The following is a 15,233-nucleotide window of genomic DNA, read 5'->3' on the forward strand; positions in this document are numbered from 1 at the left end:
AATTTTTAATGAATGTTCATTTTAAAAATATTCCACAGTAAATCTCAATTTCTTCTCAGACTTCAATACTTATGAAAAATCTCTTGCTGTAGTCTCATGAAAATTGAGGCGCCTATACTGCTGGAGGAGGTTTGATAAAAACTGAATTTTATTTTTGAAGAATATCACTTAAACATTTATTTTGTAGGTCATCAATAGTTCTTATTAAAATTTGCCCTTATTTTGTCTGCAATAGAGTTAATTTTATTCATAGCAGTTGGTACAGTGTTGTTTTGGATTTGTGACCCAAACAGAACTGATGAGACACTGCTTCAGAGCAGTGCTTGCACAGAGCCAAGAAATTTCCTGCTCCTCCTGCTGCCCTGCCAGCAAGGGGCTGATGGTACAAGGGGCTGGGAGGGGACAAACAGGACAGCTGACTCAGACTAACCGAGAGGGTGTCCCATACCACATGGTGTTGTGCTCAGCAATAGCAGCTGGGGGTAAGAAGGAGGAATGCAGGATGCTGAGGTGATGGAGTTTGACTTCTCCAGAAACCATTATGCATGATGAGCCTTCCTTTCCTGGGAGAGGCTGAACATCTGCCTGCTGATGGAAAGATGAATGAATTTCTTGTTTTGCTTTGCTTGCATGTGCAGCTTTTGCTATACCTAGTAAACTGTCTTTATCTTCAGGAGTTTTCTTTTGCCCTTCTGATTCTTTTCCCTATCTATCCCACTGGATAAGGGAAGCAAGTTGCTATGTGGGGCTTAGCTGTCCATTGGGGTTAGCTCACAACAAAAGTAGGCATGTTAGGAATATAGGAATGCAGAAGGCATACTTCAATCTGTGTCACCATGCATGAATTTAACAGATGGAAGTTCACTTAAATACTGTTTGGAGTAACAGCATGTGATTAATCTTAAAAGTGCATTCTGTAAAGCTTATAACTTGGAAAATTAACCCTATACATAGTTGTAATATTGTCAGAACAAAGTTTTAACTTACTGACTGAAATGATCCTCTACCATGTTCAGCATTTAAAAGGTTTCAGCTAGGGTTGTGTCATCAGTTACAGTATAGTCACCTTCATCCACAATGCAGTATTCCATTCAAATTCTGCACTAATGTAACAATTTAAACAAGTAATGTTTAAAAGAAAGACAGTGAATACTGTCTTTCTAGATCTGTTTTGACTCCAGCCTCCTCAGTGTAAGGACAACACTAATTTTCATGTGTTGTGTACTAGCTAAAGTCCACCATTGCCAGTAAACTAATGATTCCCTTAGGTAAAAATGGTGCCCTTTCCAGAGCATTTGACTCAACAGATGTGAATCCAATTTATCAGTCGCAAACTGGAAACTGTTAAGTGTAAGCTCTCTTGGTTTGATGGCAAATGCTGGCTCAGAAGCTCTATGTGAAAGCAGCAGAATTTTCTTGTTAGGGATTTTGATACATAATCTCATTGGCTTCAGGTAATCTATGACGACCTAATACAGATAATCCAGGTACACCAGATGCTGTTCATCATAGTGATCCATGTTGTTCTTGTTCCAAGTACCTGAATAGTAATACTAAGGATTAGAACAGTCTATTTGCTCTGTGTTGGAGCAATGTCTGATGGCAGCGCCTGGCTTGCTGTCTGACATGGGTAGGCAGTCCTGAAAGATAAATAAAGAAATGGGTCACTCTTGAGAGTGTAGTAACAGACTTTGCAGAAGAAACAGTGATTGCTGTGAATTCCATCTAAAACTGCACTCCTTAGGACCTGCTTTAGTTAGACTTCCTGTGACAGGTTTGGAATTCCTCATTCTAAATATAGGGAGTAACAGGAATGCCATGTAAAGGTAAATACAACTTTTCAGAAAAGTCAGTTTTATGAGGATTTTTACACATGAGCTTTCTTCCAAATCAATAAGGGTGCCAATCTGTACATAGTGTCATACATACTTAAGGGAAAAAATGTAATTTGTCTGTAGAATGCCAAGTAAATTGCCAGATGTGTCCAGCTATCACAGCAAAAATGTACTAAATGACTCTTTCAATTCACACTTGGAAAATGTAAATCAATACCAGAAGTACATCTGTTCCCTATATTTAATTCTTATGTCTGTGAAGAACAAGAGAAGTTATAGTTTGCAGGAAAAACATCCTAAACTATCCAGATAGCACTTCAGTCTGCTGTGTGCTCTGCCCCCCAGCTTGGGTTGCACCTGCAGTGGAAATGAAGTTGGAGATGTTTTTTTATTGCTGCATTGGTGCATGGTTTGAAATCCTTATTTACAGGATGCAATGAAAGAGAAGAAGATTGAGATGAGATTGCTACTTGAGGAGATGAATAAGATGTGGTGGTGGCAACTCACAGGCCAAATTTTGTATGTGGTGTGGGGGAGACATCTGTGAGGGAGTTTCATCCCCAGACCAGCTCTGGCTTCTGCTGTATCTTGAAGAATGAGAATTATGAAACAACTTCCTTAGTTTTTTGTTTATTCTGTGCTTTTTGCTAATCTGTGAAGATATTCAACTTCCTAATCATGAAATACTGGTAGAATTTCTTTTTGTGACTTCAAGGCAAACTCACATTAGGCACTGGGGAAATAAAGCAAGTCAACTAGCAGCTATATAGAACAGCCAAAAGTAGTAACTGGACTGAGCCATAAATAGCAGTAACCATGCTGCCCACTTCATGTGCGTCTCTAAAGAGGGGTAGTTGGTTTGATTCTGCTTTATTCTGGGTGGCAGAATTTAGCTCTGCCAATGCAATTTGGATTTCTGGAGGAATCTGCAATATGGATGTTTGTTTCCTGCATGCACAACCCTGAGATGGTTCTTATCTCTGTTCATCTGATGTATTTACATGAGAATTGTTCATGTTCACTGCTCCTTTGACAAACAACCTCATATCACCACTTAGACAATTGATGAGCTATCTTTGCCTTCTTCCTTTTCTATGGTAGCCATTTTTTCTATGGCTATGACCAAAATCAAATGGACCATGTACCGTGTCCTTAGTCATGAAGCTGAGGTGTGTCAAAGCATATACATGAAAGCATAATTAACTGCAATCCTGGTATCTGGCAAGAGTTAAAGCTTGATACCAATACTTCGGTTTGACTGTTGAACTGATTTGTCCATTATACTCAATGGCTTGGTTTTGGAAAACTGCTTTTACTTTTTAATGAAAGAGAGACAAGTTTCAAATTGAACTGTGGTCCTATCTGATGAAAGATCAAGATGATATTCCAGAATGCAAAAAGTAGGAAATGAGATGTAAAAATACATGTAATCAATCAAAGAATGAATAAAAGCTGATGAATATAAGTAGCTCAAGTAGTACAATGTGGAGCTTGTTACAAGAATTACTGAAGTAACACCTATAAACTCTTGACACTAAAATAAAGTGAGTTTTTTTTCTAGCACAAGCTGCTATTCCTTACGCCTTTCTTTTTCTGAGAATTTTTCTACTTGGCAAACATATTTAAGTTGAAGTCTGTTCTCTTACCCTGATTTTCAGGTAATTCAAATCTACTTTGTGGGGAGGAAGTAGGGATTTTACTGCATTACTGAACTTACCACATTATTGCATTATTGTATTGTTTTATAAACTGAAATTATTTACAGCAGTGCTTTCCCTATAACCTGGGTTTGATGCACTTCATAAAGCATGACATCACTGTCTCCTATTGTTACCTAAAGTTAAAAAATAAGGAAGAGGAGCAGACGTAGTTAACAGCACATTCAGTCAGTGGATTCTCAGGTGGTATTAGGATAATCATGGCTGTTCTTGGAGAGTTTCAGCTTTTGTGAACCCGCACAAGCCCTACTGTTTGCTCATGGAAGGAAAGAGCTGTGTCTCCATGTGCTTGCACTTCAGGATGGTCTCATCTGTTCTGCTTCCTTCTGTAGTGAGGAGACAAACACTGTATCTGGATTGGGCATATACTCTTTAGATAGTTTTATCAGGCAGTCAATAGCAGTATGCTGTGAAATGTGCTTTAGCCAGCTAAAGTGTCCCTTTCTCTAAAGCAGGTTGTTACCTACTCCATGCTAGCTCATGTTCTTAGCTGTACTTGTCTAACTCACACTGAATGGGAAATCTCAAATTAAATGCTTAAATCTTGGAGTTCTTTCAGATCTTTGTGTGCTTGTGTGGTTGCCTGGACACTCTTGAGCTAACATCCGTATCAGTTGACAATGAATGGGTCAGCCAACTGTGAAACCTATAAAACTGGGTCAAGAATAGTTCTGCCCAGCAAGAGGAAGCCAAAGGAAATAATCTTTTCCCTTGGCTATTCATTTTCATATAAATGCGCAGCATATTGTAACAGATTCATGAAGGGTAGAATCAAAGCATGTATGAGGAAATATAATGATTATTAAAACAGGAAAAAATTATTGATATTGGAACAGTTTTTGCTGCTTTTACAGCAAAAGCTGAACTGATCTTGAAGTTATCTGGCAGTATGTGAATGCCAATCCATTTATTTGTATTCATGCTCTAGCTATAGTCACATGAACATATTTTTGATGAATACAATGGAAAATATTACAACTATTTTGAAACTACATGAGCTCACATATGTTCTGGGATATTAACTTGGCACATTCTCTTGTGGTTGCTTTGTAAAATATGTCCCTTTCATGGCTGTCTCTATGTTGGGCATAAGAGCATTTGTGCTAAGGACATACATAGCTAACTTCCTACTTTGTACAAAGGCTCATCAAGGCAGTACTTTTTGCTTATGTCCATGCAACATGCACCACAGTGAGTGTTCTTGTTTTGTCCACAGATACAGAAATAAAAAACAATAATTGAAATATAAATGGAAGAGTGGAGTAAACGTGACTGTGGATGTGTTCTTGAAGTAGATTTTTTTTCTTCAAAAGAAGTTCCCAGCAAGCAAAGAGAAATAGTTTGGATTGTGGTGAGCGTGTATGTTATTACTGTTCTTTAATAGATGCTTTAGATTTCTGTAACATCAACACTTTCAATGCTTGTCTAATCCTGACAAGAAGGAGTACTTTGGCCTTTTTCACGTGTTTGCAGTAGGCCTGCTCTCAGCCCTGCCAGTGTGCATCAGGGAACTTGTATTTGTTAGTCATAAATATAATTTATAAGTACTTGTTTATGGTTCTCTTCATATGATCATCCAATTTCACAACAATTAACTGCCACCAGGAGGAGGGACTTTTAATCTTTACTTTGCAAATATTAATAAGCTGCAACATTACTTCTATAATTATCACCATAAAAACATGAGACTATTCTTGTGATTAAAAGTTAACAGTTTTCTCCACTTCTTCCCTGGGTATCAGATGTTCTACAGGCACAAAGTCTAATTCAGCAATTATGGAGGCATTCAGCTGTTTAGGGTGTGACTGATATTACTATTGAGTTGAATATGCTTCAGTAATGAATGTATAGTCATTAAGATGTCATAAATGTTTTCACAGAGATATCTCAATTTGTCATAGATAATACTGAATTTGTGTTCTGATGCTTGGATTTAGCATTGATAACGTCACCTATTTTTAATATGTGCAGTGTATTGGCTATTAAGTATGTAAAGGATTTTTATGATGTGTCTGATTCAGTTTATTGACACTGCTGATCTTTCTGGCTGCTTCACTGGAATGGTAACTGAATTTGTGAGCTGTAAGATTACATTGCTTTACAGAATTGTACTGTAGTTTGCTGTGAACTTGTTGCTGATGGGTGGATTAAAAATTATTTAATGTGGTTTGGGAGGATAGAAGAGAGAAGATATGAAAATGGTGTTGTGGGCACAAATGCAGATTTACATCTAAGATTTTCCCTCCTTCCCTGTCTCCTCCAAAGCTTAAGGAAATAAATATCTGAATAATTTTACTTCAAATACTTTTTTGTTAGATTGCCCTAAATCCAGTATGATGGACGATCCCATAAAGATAACAGTGAAGATAGTCCTTCCTGCTGCACAGGAATGCGTACACCTGGATTTAGCCCCAGCTTTGCGGAGTGAATGGGACTCTGGCACAGTGGAAAACAAGTCTCTGGTGTCTGCAATATTAGCTCATCCATATCATAATGACTCTCCTTGCCTCTCAAATCTCTGTATCTCTAAGTGGGGGTTGGAAGAGCAAAGTTCTTCCTGTTGTAAACTAAGAGCAGCAGGCTCAGAGCTGGAGCTCCAACAAAGAAAGATATTGAAGTCAGGCTTGTTCAACCTAATGGAGAAAAGGCTCTGGGAAAGCCTCAGTGTGGCCTTCCAGTACTCAAAGGGAGCTTATGAAATGGAAATAGACTGACTTTTTACATGGTTTAATAGTGATAGGTCAAGGGAAAATACTGGGAAAAAGGAGGTTTAGATTAGATGTTAGGAAGAAATTTTTCATTGAGGGCAGTGAGCTCTGGCACAGCTGCCCAGAGAATCTGTGGTGCCTCATCCCTGCAGGTGCTCAAGGCCAGGTTGGATGAGGCCCTGGGCATCTGAGCTGCTGGGGGGCAGCCCTGCTTACAGCACAGGGTAGGACTGGGTGGGCTTTGAGGTCCATTCCAACCCACATTTTTCTGTGATTCGTTTGTGAATCTAATTTCGTTATTGGTGATCAGATGCCTTTTACATCAGAGTGTAATTCCTTTCTATTCTTTAGGAATGTGTTGGATTCTTGGACTTTGAAATATGAATCTACGTCTATCACAAGTACCCCAAAGTTCCTTTCATTTAATGAACAAATTTCTCATTTCACTTCATTTTCACTATAAATCAGAGTATAAAATTCTACGGAGTAGTCTGAAGGTTTTTTTTTTTTGAAGTTGGTAGAAAGAATATACCTTAAAGCATCTATAATGACATCTAACTAGCTTGTGCAGCCACAGGCAGTCACCTTGGGGAGAGATGCAGAAGAGAGATGTATAGCGTTCCACTTCGTAAATTAAGAATGAAGCATTGTACAGTCCTTCAGAGTTCACAGTCAATTACCACAAACACTTATTTGGATCTGGCTGTGCCCCCAAAGCAACTCGCTGCATTTCTCCAAGAGCATGGCACGCTGCTGGGCCTCTTAACTGTACCGTGTGCAGGAGAGCTCCAGTTATTGGGTAGGGTAGGGCTGGGTGCAGTTTACTTCCTTACTTCCAGTTGTTCCTAGTACAGTGTTTGCTCACCTCTGCAGCTAAAATGTCATTAAGCTTTGGCACTAATTAATGTAAAATAGTTTATTTTTAATTCTTGCAGAAACAAGATGTTTGTTTTTTTGGAGTCCAGAAGAGAGGAAATGCTTTTTCATTTCAATGCACTTCTCAGGGCTCTTCTAACTCCCTAATGTGAGTGACATATCTTGATGTTGCCTGGTGAATACTAGTCCCCAAATCAATGAATGTGGTTTAGGAGATGTTTCCTCTCTGAAGTGAGTGTATGCCTATCTTGAAAAGAATGAATAATTCACATGATTGAGTAAGCAACAGTAAATCTTCATCTGAACACCTTCAAAATTGATATATTTAAATGAACTGCCCTTATAAATAACCTTTTACCCAAAGCTGGAATTATTTTATATCCTAAGAGCTGTAGGAGTCTGAATGTCACAAATAATATGAATAAACTTTTCTCTTGGGTTCTCCTGGAAATTCTTTTTTGTAAATAATACTGAAATAGTGGTATAAAAATTAAAAAAAAAATAGACTCACAGAATTACCAAGTTTGGAAAAGACCTCCAAAATAATCCACTCCAGCTATCCACTTATCCAGTATTTTTCCCTAAGCCATGTCCCTCAGTACAACATCTAAACATTTCTTGAGCACCTCCAGATTCAGTGATTCCAGCACCTTCCTGAGCAGCCTGTTCCAGTTCCCGATCACTCTTTCAGAGATGTTTTACCTGAAGTCCAACCTGAAGTTTATTCTGCTCCCTGAGACTTCCAGATGAGAAGGTAGAGTACCCCAAGGATAGCTGGTTTCACTTTTAAAGACAAAAGTAAAGGAGGCATTGAGAACTTCAACCTCTTCCTTATCCTCAGTGGTCACATTCCCTGCTGCATTTGGTGAAGTATGGTGATTCTCCTTAGTCCTCTTCGTACTGTTAATGTATCTGTCAAAAGTTTTTGTCCTCTTTTATCCCAGTGGTCAAGTTGAGTTCAAGGTGGGCTTTTACCTTTCTAATTTTCTCCCTGTACATAGTAACAATTTCTTTATTCTCCCTAAGTTGAGTGCCCCTTCTTCCACAGGAGGTAGATTCTCTTTTTCTCCTTGGAACCTCAGGCAAAGCTCCCTGTTCATCCCAAGAAACCCTCCCTACCAGTGTCCTGAACAGTTCAAAGTCTGCCCTCCAGAAGTCCAAGGTAGCAGTTTTGATGGTGCCCCTCCTGACATCACCAAGAATCCAGAACTCTACCATTTTGTGGTCACTGTGTCCTAGGCAGCTCCTCATCTCCACTTCTCCTGCCAGTCCTTCTCTGTGAACAGCAAGACTAGTGGGGCACCTCCAGTTGTAGGCTTTCTTACCAGCTGCATCAGGAAGTTAGCTTCAACATGCTCTAGAAACCGACTAGACTGTTTATTCTGTGCTGTATTGAATTTCCAACGTATATGAGGGAAGTTGAAGTCCCCTATGAGAACAAGGGCTGTCAATTGCGCAACTTCTGCCAGCTGCTCCTAGAATACCTCATCTGTCTCTTTATCCTGATCAGGTGGTCTATAACAGACTCCCATCATAATGTCTACCTTGTTGGCCCTCCCCTAATCCTTAACCATAGAGATTCAACCTTACCATTCCCAGTCTCAAGCTCGACAACATCAAAGCACTCCCTTACATAGAAAGCCATGCCACCACCTTCCCTTCCTTGACTCTCCCTTCTGAAGACCTTATAGCCATTCACTGCAGCACACTAGTCCTAAGAGTTATCCCACCATGTTTCTGTAATAGCAATTAAGGCATAGTTTGTCTGCTTTGCAGTGGCTTCCAGCTCCTCCTGTTTGTTGCCCATGTTGCATGCATTGGTGTAGATGCACTTCAGCTGAGCCTCTTGCCTCACCCCCTAATCCCATCATCATTCCCCTACACTCAACTCTAGCAGGCGATATTGACCATAATAGACTAATCTGGCTTTGTTACCTAATCTATTTCTTATATCATATCTTGGCCAAACTTCCTTTGAGAACTTATACGTAGCAGCATGCATTCGTCAGTCTTTACTGCTTTTTGAAATAATTATGCATTATTCCTAGCTCTGAGTTAGTTGAATATGCTATAGTTTAATTTAATACATAGTTATTTAGGGAAATGACATTTTTTCCATGGTGCCCTCAACCATACATATTCTGGAGGCATGAAGGAAACAACATATATTTTTAATGTTACATTGTAAATCTCTTGATCACGTATTTCTGGAGACAGGGTCTACATGTGAAGTCCAATTACAAGGTTTGATTAAAGGTGTGCTCTCCTGGTAAAAGGAAGAAATAAAACTGAAGAGATGCACACAAAATGAATTTAGGGCTGCCATACCTGAATATCTTTAGTTCGTTAATATATATATATATGTATTTTATTCCTCTCTTGGGGAGAAAGAGGGCTTTGGGAAACAACTTAGGGCTGGTAAATGTCTTCCAGCCTGAGCAGAAGCAGTAACAGTAGCACTATCTGTGAAATGACTGGAAGTCTGCCACATCCACCCTGCCTAAGCTTGTAAATATTACAAGCTTGCATGTCACAAGAATGATGTGGCCAGTCTGTATGTACACTGGTATGTAGGTCTAATATTAACAGTGCTAATATTTCTGTCTGGGAAATCCTCTTCAGAAACTGGAAAACCTTCCTGGGGAGGTCAGAAAGCTGAATGAGCAGGGCACTAGGCTATGACTCAGGAGATCCATTTGGCTTTAGTACCAGCTCTGTGATGCTGGAAAAGTCCCTTTATTTCCAGATGCATTAGTTTCCTGACTTCAGTAGTTTGGATAACAATAGTGATTCTTTTTTTCCCAAACTCTCATCTATGGACAAAACTGTTCCACTAGAGCTAAATATGTCTGCTGCGTTTAATGTATATTTCTAACTGAAATAACTATTCTGCCATTAGAAATCGAAGGTAGCATCAACCTATGCCACTATTGTGGCATTAAATAGGAAATAACAGAAATAACAGCCAGGATGGTGAGCGCAATTTAAAAGAGTTCTTTACAGGACTGGAGTAAGTCTGCTGATAACCATAGGGTTGATCAAGTATAAGACACGCTGCTGAAAATGTTAGCAAGTATGGATGATGTTATTATAATTTCAGAAAAAGAGTGGAGAACTGGTTCACTTTAAAGAAAAAGAAATCACGTTCAGCCAGAGACAAAATACAGAGAGATGTATTTTCCATCAGCTCCTTATGCTATTGACTGCTTTGGGATAAAAGAAACAGAGTTACAACAGAAATTAAAATGCTGTGTTATCCTATTTCTGTGAATGCTTTTGTTCAGCGTGTGCAAACCCATTTCTTGCAATACCGAAATATCAAGACAGAAAAAAATGAGAGACTTAACTTTCCCATCTATCCTCTTTCATGACAAACCTAGGGTTTAGCTGGTTGCTAGAAACCTCCGATGTGCTATATCCTTGGAGTTTCAGCATAAAATTATTCAAGTAAGGGCAAGTTTAATTGCTATTTCTGATGGAAGATTAACCAGGAGACTGGCAGACATAAGCGATTTTTCAAGTATCAGAATTTGGGTTTTTTGAGGATGGAAATTGCATACTTTGCAGCATGGTTCAATTCTGCTCCTTCTCTCCTCCCTGACAGTATATGCAGTGAGGTGTGATGTTAATATACATGTACAGAAACTGACTTATTAATGGCTCATTTGTTTTAAAATAAAGTCATGGCAAACCTGCATTCAGAGGCTTAGATGTTGTGTACTGAGGGATAATTTTTGGTTTAAATGGTTTAATGGAGTGATGTAAAGAAGTATGAGAGGAAAGATGGCAAATGAAGGAAGCAGTGAGACTGTAAATGGTACCAAAAAAGCCGCACTGTTCTTGTGCTCCAAGGCTGTGCTTTATCTGTCCCCTTAAAGAAAGATTTGTGGCCAAGGATGAAGAACTTGGCTTTCTCAATAGAAAGCTACAGCAATATCTGTCCACTACCAAGACAATTACTTTTTACTGGAAAGCAAAGCCCAATTTATGTTAAGGCAATAAAAGCAGGAAATGAAAACATACTTGCAGTGTCTAGGAAGGCGTATGCAACTCCAGGCTTTGACGGTAAAACCCTTCCAATCTCCCAGGTGTGGCATTTTTGTGTTTATAATACATGTTTCCTGAGCATGCCACTCGCTATGGCTATGCTCTGGACATGCATTGCAGTACTCCTGGACCAGTGCAAGAGTCACATCTTAATGATGTCATTCCTTTGGCAGAGGACACTGTGGCAAGTCAGCTTTGAAATCATAGTATTTACTTCTGCATCTCATTAAAGGCTGTTCCTTTTTAAACACATCATCCTTTTTATCTTGCTGTAGGAAATATTTCTTGCATAGGCACCAGCATACCTATCATTTTTTGATAGATGGGGTAAAGTCTGGCAAAGGTGATCAGACCAGGGAGAGGTGTCAAGAAAAAATAGATATCCTTATGCTATGGCCCTGAGGTAGTTTTTTCTAGCTCCACTGTACCTCAGTATTGTCAGCGTAAAACCATGTTCAATATTTCATAATTTCAGAGAAGGGACACTGTAACACTCACAATCCAATTGTTTGGTTGCTGCAAAATGTTTGTCTGCTGATGCTAAGACTAGTAGGCTATAGGCTGCACAAATATATATTATACATATTCTTATTAGTTTAACTAAAATCTCTTAAAGAAAATACAATAGAATGAAAAGATTAAATCTGATAAAGTAAATATTTGGATGCATTTTTGTCAAATGACAAGAGTGTTCAGGTAGCACATGGGTTGGGTTCTCCCTGGGGGCCAGTAGTGTTGGGGTCATCCTCAGGTTCTCTAGATTTTGTCCCACCGTGAGCAGGGCAGGTTGGGGCACTGGGGGATCTCCAAGTGAGCACTGGGCAGATGTAAGTGGACCTGGCTGGCTAGGAAAGTGGGGAGCTGGAGCTGCAGCCTTGCTAGGATGGGCTGATGGTGCCAGCAGCTGACGTCTGGGCCTGGACCTCTGCAAGTGGAGGGATTATGATCATAATTCATGTTCTCTTTATAATTTTTTTTTTTTTAAATACAACAAATGGGTACCAAAGAAATGGTTCTTCATGTATTTAAAAAGTCTAACTCTTAGTAAAGTTTTACAGAAATCTTATGAGAGTGAGTATGGTATTGGGATATTAAAGTGTTGAATTATTTCTTGTGAGTATTGAACTTTTTTTGCAAAGCCCATGTTTGATTTTATTTTTTTTAGTGAACAAAGACAGTAAAGAATTGTAGCACATCATTGTTTCTTTGCCAAGATTGAAGATGAGACTGCAAAATATTTTTACATGCACTGAGTCCACAGCTGAATTTCTTGCTGTTTGTTAGCTAAGATATTATGTGGAATGCAGACACGTCCATGTATGGCTTACAGGTAGGCTGTCCTACACAATGAGACTTTGCAAGCTCAGAATTATTAAGTGCTAGCATAATTTTAAGTTAACTGCATTCTGAGAACTTGTTGCAATATATGGAGACGTGAAAAATGAAAAATGCATTTTTTCCTTCAAGACATACACTTAGCTAATAAGGATTTAGAAAGATAACCATATAGCTAGAAGTTTAGACAAGCATAAAAAGAAAGAAAAGCAATAATATAGCAATGTTACATTTCTGTTGCAAATGTTGTTCAGTCAAGTTCTTACCAGGTGACTCTTATATGAAGTTTGTTTCACAGGTTCAGCAAAAGTAAAGGGCAGTTGTAGCAGAATTGTGAAGGATGCATGTAGGCACTGTATATTCCTACCTTGGTGCCCTTTTGTAATGTGCCACTTAACAGTGTGCCAGTTTATTTATCCTTCACCAGTGAGTGAGTTTATTTTGCTACATCAGACAGAATGAGATTTAAAGAAGTCTATGATAACAGTGTGCTAGCACTTGAAAAAGTATAGTGTTATGGGACTAGTATCTGGAGGGTTTGTTTGTGCTTCTTGCTTCTAGACAAAGTTTTGGTAGATACATCAAATCATACTGAAGATGTAAATAAGCCTTTGTAGATAGTAATTTCATTAGTTTGATGTTTTGTAAGAGTTTAAAGAGAGGCCTTTTTTAAAACATAAGCAAAGATAGTGACTTTTGTAAGATGTAACTGATAACATTTCACCTTTCCTCTGCTTTATCTAAAGCACTCCTGTTTTTAAGTATCTTCAGAATAAAGTTTTCTAGATTTGGCATTACCTGGTTTTGATTGTATGTAAGAGGCCTTACACAAAATTTTCAAACAGGCAATAATTTGAATGAACTGCTGTTTGAATGTACTTGTCAGCTAGCACTTGACACTTGAATACATTTGGTATCCAAATTCCAGTCTCTGTTTCATTGATCCAATAATGTTTGAATCAAATATGAAGACCAGTAAAAAGAAATTCAGGTAAAAATGAGCTTTCCATTATTCAATAGTGCTGAAATTGACCGATAGATTATTTTCATACAGAATCTGAGATGTACTGAAGAAGAGAAAGGGTTAGCTACATTGGCAATTGGGCACCAACAGTGATCCATGTGTTTTTTCTCTGCTTAAAAATCATATGAGCATGTGATACAGCGCTGAGCTTTGTTTCCCATTTAATGAGCTGAAAAGAATAAAAAGAGCTAACAAAGCTCAGCAAAATTTACAGTTATGTCTCAGAAGATGCACTGTCTGATTGCTCTGGAACGTTTCCAGGACCAAAGAATTCAGACAGCAACTCCTCAGAGACAGGACGAAGCAAAACCAGAGGGGATACTTGGATTAGCTTCTTCTCCTCCCACTCTGTTTCCACAATACAATAGTGGGTCAGTTCTTTGAACACACAAGACTGGCTCAACCTCCAGTGCACTAAGGGGAGTCGAGGTCAAGAATAATGTTTCATCTATGTAAAATGGGAGGCACGTGCATAATACAGTATTCATGCCTGCATGTAACAGATGGGTTTGTTTTTCTAAGTTTCCCTTTGTTACTGGCTTCCTATACTTTTTGAAAGTAATGGCACTTACATTTGCCAGGCATCCACAAGGATTCTCATTTTCATAGTAACTAGCCTCCCTGGAAGTTGCTCTAGAACACCTTAAGCTCAGGTCCTTGTCTTAATTCAAGTATGGAATGGAGAAGCAGTCAGAGTCATTGGATGAAAACAAATGAAATGTCATAAATAAAATAGGCATTAAAAACACTTTTAAGAGAGAAGAAATGAATCTTACAGGCTTTAGAGTTAAATTAGTGTATTGTGAAAATGTGTTTGAATCAGATCATCTATTTGTTCTTCAAAGTAGGTGTTTTTTAATATTGAAAGGCATTACTTTCCTACCATACCGAATATTTATCACTCTCATTTTCTACCTGCCTCTGTTATACCAAACTAGTTAGTGTATAACATAGCCCAGTTTCATTCTGGCATCCCAGCTTGTCGTTCTTTATTTTCAGTTTACTTTTTTGCTTGCTATGCCCTGATGGTATGCAAACATTCGATTTGATCTTCAACTTCTTTAAAATATGTCAGCAATGAATAAATGTGGTACACTTCGGTGTCATTTTAGTTGAATGTGTCATTTTAGAGGGGTAAAGTGGTTTTCCATCAAATATTCTTGATATTCTTGAGGGGATGATGGAGGTGACAGAAGAATTCAATCTCTCTGCCTTTTGAAGTTCTGATATGAAGTCCACAGAAATTAGTAGAAATATGCCACTTGACAGTTTTGAAGTTTTCATCAGGCCTTTGATCCAGTAACCAATTAAAGGATAGCAACAGAAAGGAAAAGAATGAACAGATTTCATCTGACTAGTCTAGACATATATGACGGTCATTCCAGCCTATCTGATTAATTTAATATTGTTTGCTCACAATCCATTTTGCTCCTTCCTTTTTTTAAGTCATCTGATCTCCTTCTGACCGGCTTTTAGTAACCACTGTAGCCAACTCACCTCTTTATCTGTGTTACTATATACAGGTCTTTCCTAGCATTAATATGCTTTGATTTGTCTTTAAAGAATAATCCAAATAGTCATTTGTTAAGAGGTTTTCATGTTGTGGATTTTTTGTAATTTAGAAGTTTGGATCTTCTTTAAGCAGTCTAGAGCATGTAGAAATCATGTTTGCTTAATGACATAGCTGTGC

The 15,233-nt window shown here is 38.4% G+C and overlaps 1 long non-coding RNA gene across 2 annotated transcripts; it reads right to left on the reverse strand.

Moving 5' to 3' along the window:
- Nucleotides 1-222: 222 nt before the first annotated feature.
- LOC116226209 (uncharacterized) lies at nucleotides 223-8,386 on the reverse strand. Of its 2 annotated transcripts, none has more exons than XR_016465099.1 (3): nucleotides 7,840-8,386; nucleotides 1,541-1,640; nucleotides 223-585 (listed from the first exon to the last, which is right to left on the reverse strand). It is a non-coding gene; the product is annotated as an uncharacterized LOC116226209 (long non-coding RNA). The 2 variants fall into 2 exon arrangements; XR_004166279.2 differs by having other exon boundaries at nucleotides 223-588.
- Nucleotides 8,387-15,233: the final 6,847 nt, after the last annotated feature.

The sequence above is a fragment of the Phasianus colchicus genome, chromosome 3 (assembly GCF_987193195.1).
Source record: "Phasianus colchicus chromosome 3, bPhaCol1.hap1.1, whole genome shotgun sequence".
NCBI classification, from domain to species: Eukaryota; Metazoa; Chordata; class Aves; order Galliformes; family Phasianidae; genus Phasianus; species Phasianus colchicus.